The sequence below is a fragment of the Gymnodraco acuticeps genome, unplaced genomic scaffold (genome assembly GCF_902827175.1).
Source record: "Gymnodraco acuticeps unplaced genomic scaffold, fGymAcu1.1, whole genome shotgun sequence".
Lineage (NCBI taxonomy): Eukaryota > Metazoa > Chordata > Actinopteri > Perciformes > Bathydraconidae > Gymnodraco > Gymnodraco acuticeps.
Window position 1 is genome coordinate 2,237,544 of NW_022990440.1, and position 10,073 is coordinate 2,247,616.

Here is a 10,073-nt window from a genome sequence, read left to right on the forward strand (position 1 = left end):
CCCCCAAAGTATAATGGCTCTCCCCAAAGTATAATTTGTGTGTTTTTTGTTTTTTTTTACTCAGTGAGCACTCATTTGCATTTGCATTGGTGGCAATGAGTGCTCAGTGAGTATAAAAAACCATAAATTATACTTTGGGGGGAGCCATTATACTGGTAAACAGACTCTATGGGCGCGAGTCCAGACCCACTTTTGGAATCAAATGATGATGTCAGTGGGATTATCTCCTTTATCAACTCCTAAGCATCCCCGGGACAACATCACTAGCCCCGCCCCTAAAAAGGTGTGAACTTGAGCCAATCAAGGACTACTACTACTAGGTCGTCCTTAGACGAGTTTGCCAACGGGTTCGCCAATCCTCACGGTCCTCCATACACCCGGCCAGCTCTGTGGAGCTTTCCACCCCCACATCCTTCCTCAGCACCTCCACGTATGTTGGCGTGGGGCGCCCTCTTGGTCGGTGCCCGTGTATTGGCTCCCACTTGGTAAGATGTGTGTGTGAAAGAAGACCACAAAAAACAGCAGTGACTGCTCTCAGCTGTTTAACACTTAAAGACCTAGACACCATCACCTGTTGTAGGTTGTCTGAAGTGCAGTGTTACTATGAAAATTCACTAGAATGCAGGAATTGAGAAAACAAATCTCAACATTTTTCACGGGGGGGGGGGCTATTTTTAGAATAGTTAATTGATTGTTATAAAATAAAGTAATTGTGTTAACTGTAACTGTCTCTGGCCCGTTATGTAAAACAAACCTGTGTTCCTTGTGGGTTACATCTTTTATTATCAATAGTTAGTTCCTAGGGGTGAAACTCCCTTAGGTGGCGTTGTTGGCAACACAAACTCTTACCTACACCACACCGTCACACTTATACTGCTTGATTTCATGGTTAAGGCAAATGTATGTTATTTAAATGACATAGCATGACTCTATTATACTGCACTCTATTTTCATTGTGTTGCACATGTATTATTTCAATTGTGTAACTTGTGTTGAATTGTTCTGTTTATTCTTGCAGTTTTACAATTTCAAGCCTCAGTAAATGGTCACTCAACAACTGTCTTCTGAGTCTTTGTTCGCTATCTGTTAAGCTATGCAGTGCGATGCATACGCAAGGGCAGAATACAGACACAAACACTCAAATAAAATAGTTTACTTTATCAGCATTGTATTACCAATGCTTACTATTTATTTGATACCAATTTGGTAATACAATTAATAAAAAGAACAACGTTTGGGTTTGTTCTTCAGATATGACTGACGTTAACGTGTAAGCTCAATAATGAACTCCAGCTCAACCAACCATATTGTAATATCTAAGTAATCATCTTGAAATATGACATTATTATTTGTAATATACACACATCTTATTGTTAGGTTGATTTCACATACACTATGCCGCTCTTCAACACTACTTTGATGTTTAGCTTGTCTACATAATCGATCATAGCGAATTTAAAATAACCTTATCAATGCATAAAGTTACCTACCTAATCAAATATCTCTCTAACTTACAAGGATGACCTTATCTTACCAACCTCAAACTGAAGCCGTTTATTCTACAGTATTCCACTTAATGCTTAACACTTCTCTATTACGTTTTAACTTGGAGGCTACGATTAGCATTGTTAGCACAGATGTAGCTAACACTTGCTTACATGCTAACCCAAGCCTTAACATTCATTAACGTTAGCTGACTCAAAACATAAGCAACACATAAATAAAGTACTCGAATTGTATTTACCGTAAAACCGCATTCATGCACCGTCAGTTTTAAACGCGGAGCGAGTCACAATAGTCCGATATAAGAATGAAGAATAGTCCACAAGGCACCAGCACAACAAACACGGCAGAGTTCAAGTTATGTTCCCCGGATGAGTTGAGCAGGCTGAGTCCCTGTAGCATCACGGAGCTGCTAGCAGAGAGACAGGAAGCTAACAACAGCAGTCACTGGACAGACCTGTCACTCAATGTGACCACGCCCTAATGTATGCATAACTTTAATAATAACTTGAACAAATTATAAATGGTATAGTAACTCATTAATAAATGGTGATTTGTTTTACACTTTACAAGGCTTCCTTTTGGCAGTTATAAATGTTAGTAACTCATAAATAAATGGTCATAAAGAGATGCCAAGGGAGGGAATCAACTCAGTGAACAACAGATACCAAGGATGCTGGTTGATGAAGAAGACGAAGTAAGCTGGTGCCAATATAAGGTTTAGTCATCTTGCCAAATAGTGAGCCTGTGTTGATGTATGAAAACGATGTTAGAACTGGTTTATAATAAATGGTGATTAATAAAGTGTTTACAACCTAATTAATAACCTAATTATAAACCCTTTATAAATCCTTTATAAGGGTAGTCTTATTGTAAAGTGGTACCGAAAATGCCAATGCTAGCTATAGACTCTAGGGGAAGCGGACCATGATGTTGCGAGAGTACTGATGCCTGGCGCGGTCATGTACTGTAAGTATATATATATATATATATATATATATATATATAAGTTACATGTTATAATGCTAGATCAAACTTGACTATTTACAGGTTGGTTATTTACAAACACATCCTAAAGATACAATGTGATTTAATATAATATGTATAGATAGATATATATAGATAGATAGATTCCTAGATATTGAATAAGCAATATCTGGCCAATGTGTTGGGTCATTGACCCTCAGACGGGAGAAAAATGAAGATACGTGGCAACAGACAGATCTTTCTATTTGTGCACATTAGACACCATAAACGAACGCCTTCTCCTCTTTGCTTTCAAGTATCCTCCATTCTGTTACATCGGTATGTGAAAAAAGAATAACCTAGTGCTTTCCATCAATACAGGATTTAGCTAATTTCTGGTAAAACAAGATCAGTTGCTGATAATGAGTTGAAATTAATGAGGGCATAGAGGTCATCCATTACATAATTCAACTCTTGTAAAATGGCCAATTACATGTGAGGCCTACGATAAACTGCAGAGGAAGCCATATTTACTCTCCGATATAGGAATACAAAAGTATCCGAAACACCAATGCCACAAACACAGCCAAAAGGTTTAGTTACTGCTACATTAATGTGTATAACGTTTATTTAAGTTAGTTATTTTATAGTTAATTACAATTACATTACAATGACATTTACTGTACAGTATGATGTATTAACGACTTTTGTTTATTTATAGGATTATTGGTACTTGTTTTGTTATCTACTGTTTGCAACAGAAAAATAACCCACAGCTATATTATCCTATCCAATTGCATGACCTGCAGTTATAAGCCCTTCCGCTATGGCTACATTTTTGCAGCCCTTTTGATTTGCGCTTACATTAACTAATTGCACTAAAGGTGGTAAAGGTTTATAGGGATGTCATAAGCTTCAAGATATTAATCAATCAATATTCATTTTTTAATGCAATCCCTGTCCAAAGCAACAGAGTTTATAATGAGAAATCATATAATGAGATCTCCTAACGCCCTAGATATAAAGATGGTATCATACGACGATATCAATAATGTGTGGCATACATGTTGTGCAGAGATAAAACCAGATTGATAAAGTGTTATGGCATGTCCATGTTTGAATTTAGAGGTGTTCTGAAGTTAAATATTTCAGATTAATATATAAAAAAAATTCTGAGAGATATTAAGATTATTTGAAAATGTACAATTGTTGTCTTTAAGCTTACAAAAGGTGATAAGACACAAGCATCAAGATTGCAGGCCCAGCTTCTGACACAAATGGTGTCAGAAGCTGGGCCCCACACTACAGTGAAAGGATGCCGAGAGGTGGAAAAAAAGATGATAAGGAGGTCCAAGAGGGGAGAGCCGCCTCGTCAGTTGAGCCAGGCAGCACAGCAGAGTCCAAAACCGAGGGGAAGCTGGAGGAGCTAGCAGAATTGGTGACGACGCTAGTTCGTGTTCAAGCGGCTAAAGATGAACAAGCAGAGAAGGCGTCCTCAATTCAGGAGTGCCGTTGGAGAAGCATGCAGCAGCAGTGTACTGAGATACAGCAGCAAGTATCCAGGATAGCACAAGAACGGAGACAAGAAGATGATACTCAGGACGACAGCCAGTTTCACGGAAGAAGTGAGTATCAGGACAGGGATTATGAGGGTCCTGCTGGTGGTGACGATGAGATGTCCAACCAGAGGAGACACAGTCTCCAACAACAGAGGGAACCCTTGGCCCATAGGGAACCCAAATTCCTGCCGTTATCGCCAGAGGGTGACATTGAACAGTTCCTGACAACTTTTGAGAGAATAGCATATGTCTGCCGCTGGCCAAGAGACGGATGGGCGGTGCGCCTTGTTCCCTTGCTCACCGGTAAAGCTTGTAGTGCCTATGTGATGATGGACATGAAAGACTCTGACAATTATGGAAAAGTTAAAGCAGCAATTTTGTCAAAGTTTGAAATCACACCGGATACTTACAGAAGACGATTCCGGTCCCTGAAGATCGAGTCTGGCGAGACTCCACAAGAGCTGTATGTTCGTCTGAAGGATCTCTTCGTCAAATAGGTAAAGCCAGGAAAATCGACGGTGGAAGAAATAACCGAGACAATTATCCTGGAGCAGTTCCTGAGGACGCTCCAGCCTGAGCTAGAAATCTGGATAAGAGAGCATGACCCCAAGATAGCAGCGGAGGCAGCAAGCCTGGCAGAGGTTTTCACATCAGCCAGTAAAGAGAGCCGGGATGCCACCCGCAGTTGGGAGAACAACCGAGGCCCAAACCAAGCTCAAAGGCCGATAAAAAAATAAATTAGGTGCTATCATTGCAATGCTCTAGGTCACACCAAGCCATATTGCCCAGTTTTAGCCCACACCAAGCCATCTCTCCTGTGTGCAGTTCCTAGGTAAGACAGGGTCAAGAGATTAGGTGGAAAAGGCAGGAAAGTACCAGTCTTGATCAATGGGCAGCGGGTAGAAGCGTTGCTGGATACAGCATGTTTTCAGTCAGTTGTTTTGTCCAGTTTGGTCCCTAGGGAAAAGTGGAGTCAGGATACTTCAACCATAAGTTGCATTCATGGTGATCAACATGTTTACCCCACAGCAGAGGTCTATCTAACTGTAGGAGGCCAAACCTTTCTGTTGCCTGTAGCATTAGCCCCAACATTGCCATACCCAGTCATTCTTGGTAATGATCTCCCTACACTTTATGACCTAGTGCACAAGCCAGGTTGCAAGTCTGACAGGGGAAGATGTGAGGTTGAGAGCCTTGGGGCAACGGTCAGGGAGCCACTTAGCCAAGGTGAGGTGAAACCAGTTCTACAGCCAGTCAAGCCTTGTAAGTCACCACAAGAGCGCATAAACTCGCTGAGATGCCTTTTTATGGGGTGGACTGGGAGACAAGTCCAGGTAAACCGCCCAAGACTAGAGCGCAGAGGAGAAGGGAAAAACTGAGGGTTACTCTGGAGAAAGTGTCACAGGAACCTTCAGAATTACCAGATCTGCTAGACTTCAACTTTCCCCCAGATATAGGGGCAGTACAGAAACTGGATGCTACACTGACGCATTGGTTTGGGAAAGTAACAGAGGTTGAGGGGGTTAAGCAAGATAACCATAGCTATCTGGAGGAGGCCACCTACATAGTTAAGCAGGGCATCCTCTATCAGCGCAAGGAAAATACTGAGGTTTTAGCTCTGCCAAAGCAATTCAGAACCAGAGTGATGGAGTTAGGCCATTCAATTCCATGGGCAGTTCATATGGCTTTCCAAAAGACTTTGCACAGGATTGGAAGTAGGTTTGGTTGGCCAGGGATGTATACGCAAGTCTCTCAGTTCTGTAGGTCTTGTGAAACCTGTCAACTTACCTCATCAAAGGGAGTAGCCTGTGCACAACTTCAGCCGTTGCCTATAATAGACACACCTTTTGAGAGGATAGCCATGGACATAGTAGGACCTTTAGAGAAAAGCTCCTCAGGACACCGTTACATTCTTGTTGTATGTGACTATGCCACCCGCTATCCAGAAGCCTTCCCTCTCAGGTCCATCAAAGCCAAGCAGGTAGAAAATTGTCTTGTTCATCTGTTCTCCAGAGTAGGCATACCTAGAGAGATCCTTACAGACTGTGGGACACATTTCTTGTCCAAGTTTTTGAAGCAGGTTTACCAAGTCTTAGGTGTGAAGGGCATTAAGACCACCCCTTATCACCCCCAAACCGACGGACTAGTAGAGCGCTACAATCAGACTCTCAAAGGCATGCTACGCAAGTTTGTCTCCAATACAGGGGCCGATTGGGACCAATAGCTTCCGTACCTGTTGTTCGGAAAGTTTTCACAAGTGTCGACAGGTTGTTCACCTTTCGAGCTCTTGTATGGCCATCAAGTGAGAGGACCCTTGGATCTTCTTAAAGACCACTGGGAGAGTCCACAGCCAGGAGGAGAGAATGTTGTCTCATACGTGATCAAAATGAGGAAGAGACTTGAGGAGATGACAGCACTGGCACATGAAAATATGAAGTCGGCACAGCAACAACAGAAAACCTGGTATGATCGGAAGGCCAGGGAGAGGGTTTTCAATCCAGGACAGAAGGTACTCTTATTGTTGCCAACGTGTGACAGTAAGCTGCTGACAAAATGGCATGGACCTTATGAAATTACCAGGGTTGTTGGTAAGGTCACATATGAACTATATATGCCAGAAAGAGTAAAGAAATATCAGACTTTCCATGTCAATCTGCTCAAGGGGTTCCAGGTTCGTCAAGAGCCTGTGAGCCAGTTGTTGGTATGTGCTGTCCAGGATGAGGAAGCAAATGAGAAGTTATTTCCTGCCACCACTGCAACAGCAGAGCCCTTGACGTTGGACCTGTCTCATCTATCTCCCACCCAGCAGGAAGGAGTAAAGCCACTCCTTGACCCGGATCTTTTTAAAGAGACACCAGGTTTTACCTCACTGGACCAGCACAGGATCCGTCTAACAGGAAATGCTCCAGTTCGGCAGAAGAGCTACAGGATTCTTGAACGGCTAATTCCTGTTCTACAAAAGGAAATAAAGATGATGCTGGAACTGGGGATAATCAAGGTCTCCTGCAGTGAGTGGTGCAGCCCAATTGTACTGGTTCCAAAGAAAGATGGATCACTTCGATTTTGCATTGACTTCAGGTACCTGAATGCAGTGTCTAATTTCGATCCATACCCAATGCCTTGAATTGACGATCTGTTGGAAAGGGTTGGCAAAGCTCAGTACATCACTACGTTGGAAAGGCTACAGGCAGTTAGCATTGCCATCTGAAGCTAAGGAGTTAACAGCCTTTAGGACCCCATTTGGTATGTATCAGTTCAGAGTCATGCCATTTGGTCTCCAAGGGGCGCCGGCAACATTCCAAAGACTGATGGACCATGAGGGATGACATATTGAGGGATGTCTCTGACTTCTCTGCTGCATATTTGGATGATGTGGTTATTTCCAGCCAATCCTGGGATGAGCACAGGTTCCATCTACAACAAGTCTTGCAGCGGATCAGAGCAGCTGGTCTGACAATCAACCCAAACAAGTGTGCTATCGCTCAAAGAGAAGTGAAGTACCTGGGCTACATCATCAGATTTGGGAAGATTAAGCCATAGCTGGGGAAAGTCGAGGCCATACAGTCGTTCCCTGTGCCCACTACCAAGAAGAAGATGAGAGGGTTTCTGGGGTTGGTCGGTTGGTACCGTAAGTTTGTTCCTCATTTTGCAGACAGGGTGGTTGTGTTGAATGACTTGACCAAAGCCTCTGCTCCCAACAAACTGAAATGGACCGATGAGTGTGACAAAGCTTTTAGAGACTTGAAAGATGCAGTCTGCGCTAACTCTGTCCTTCACACTCCAGACTTTGACAAGCCCTTCACCCTGCAAACCGACGCTTCTGGAGTGGGCCTAGGGGCAGTGCTGCTGCAGGAGGAGGAGGGAGACCTGTTGTTTTCCTGAGTCGCAAGCTGATGGATAGAGAGAGTAGATACTCCACGGTTGAAAAGGAGTGTTTGGCAATGAAGTGGGCATTGACTCCCTCAGATATTATCTGCTGGGGCGGCACTTCGTTTTGGAAACGGATCACAGAGCTCTACAGTGGTTGCATCGCATGAGAGATGCAAACATGTGCATCGCTGGATGGTACCTGGCACTGCAGCCGTATGACTTCACCGTTCGCTACAGGTCAGGGAAGACCAATATAGTGGCGGAATTTCTGTTCAGAGTGTCGCAGGAATGAGACACTGTTCTCCTTCGGGAGAGGGAGGAGGAAATGTAACGAAGGTAACTTCGTTACTATGGACTGACGGCTTTGGGTGCCTTGTAATATTGCACATGTGGGTTTGCACTTTATATAACGACTTCCTTTTGCACAGTAAGAATGTCACTCAGCACTTTAGTGAACAGTTTGCACTTTATTAGCATGATTTGCACAGTACAGTTTGACATGGCCTATTTGCACATTTTTATATAATCTATACTATTTATTGATGTAGTAGTTGTTAAATGATTAAACCGTATTATTTGGAATGTCGTCTGGCAGATGCTGGTCGGTCCTCGGCTCCACCTGAAAAGAGAGGGGAGTTATAGCGAGAGTGTTTATGATTGTGTAAGATTGACAGCGGATGAGATTAATCATTGTGTGCAGATGTCCTGGTTTAGCGTGTATATGTCATGACATTAAGTTGCATTCATTGTAGAAGTGAACACTGTGTAAAGGTTACGTCCATCGCTTACCCATGCTGTTTCGTCCTGTGTCCGCTCCAGTGTGTTTGGCCAAAAGGTCCTCGGGGGGAAACAAACACTGACTAAAGAAGGTTCCGGGACGAACCAAGTGGCGGGATGGGCGTAGGGGTTTCTGTTGTAGTTGGGAATGTATTTCTATATATTATGGTCAGTTATAATGTGGGTTTTGGGGTTAACTTAACAGCTGGCTATAAACCACTGATCATACATGCACAGAATATTATAGATTATCGTTATACCAATTATGATGACATGTGTATTTATAATGGCTCACCTGTGAATGGTTTCTCCCAATAAGATCCTCTATAAAAGAGCCACCTCCATGCTGGCTGGCTGGCTGTTCTTTATGGTGGTTATGAAATAAAGACACTATGGTGTGCAACTCTACCTCCTCTCGTGTTTGGTTCTTTCACTGGAAATCCAGCCGCTAAAAAGGTCGCTGTCTCACAAAAGAATGATTCACGGAAAGAATGACCCCAGCCCATGATTAACCTAAAAAACATGCTATATTTCTGTGTAAATATTCCTTTACCGTCTCTATACTCTGTCAAAATTAATTAGAGATTAGGCAGTCAATTTGATTTGAGAAACTTGCCCATGTACAAGGGGGTTCATTGTAGCCTTGGGCAGGAAGTGAAAGAGGAAACTGGGTAACCCTGAGTCAGGCAGCAGGCAGCTGCGTACTTTGCCAGCTTTGCCTATGAACTTGATTAAAAATCACAGGAGGTTTAGCCATAGGCAGAGGGTTCTCTCCTTAAATATCCAAGAAACACGACGATGGTAAATCCAAGGATTTTTTTCCTACATTTGTTTTTGGTTTAAAGTAGAAGCATACTAATGGTGGTGATTGTAGTTTGCATTTCCAAACAGACAGAGCTAACATGTCTCCCCCTGGGAATAAGCATCTATCCAACACAGCATATGGCTGCCAAAGTTGACATTAGAGCCAATACATGATCCACTCGTGAAATGACTCCTTCGTATGCAGGCATGATCTTTCAAGATGAAAATGGTGCTCTATCATCAGAACACAAGGGCACGTATGAGCTTAGCGCTCCTTGTAGAAACTAATGAACAATGAATTGAAATCCATTACATAACTCATAACAGGCACCAGGGGAACATGTGGACAGACTCATAGGTGGTGTCACTTTACTATATAAAACAAAGACAAATGGTTGAAATATTCAAGGGTCAGCTAGAAGTCTATTGCCAACTCTCCGTGTCCAAAACATATCTGAAAAATGTAGAAGTGATTGATGGCTCACAAGAGTCTATAACACCCTTCACATGTCCTGCAGTTACATATTTGACTCTTGAACCTGCCATCTGCGGAGCTAGATACCACGCTGGGAGGGACCATTTGTTACCATTTTT

General features: G+C 42.8%; 1 long non-coding RNA gene across 1 annotated transcript; it reads right to left on the bottom strand.

The window, feature by feature from the left end:
* Window positions 1–8,345: 8,345 nt before the first annotated feature.
* LOC117552012 lies at window positions 8,346–8,984 on the bottom strand. Its single transcript, XR_004569889.1, has 2 exons — window positions 8,688–8,984; window positions 8,346–8,517 (listed from the first exon to the last, which is right to left on the bottom strand). It is a non-coding gene; the product is annotated as an uncharacterized LOC117552012 (long non-coding RNA).
* Between the last annotated feature and the right edge of the window lie 1,089 nt (window positions 8,985–10,073).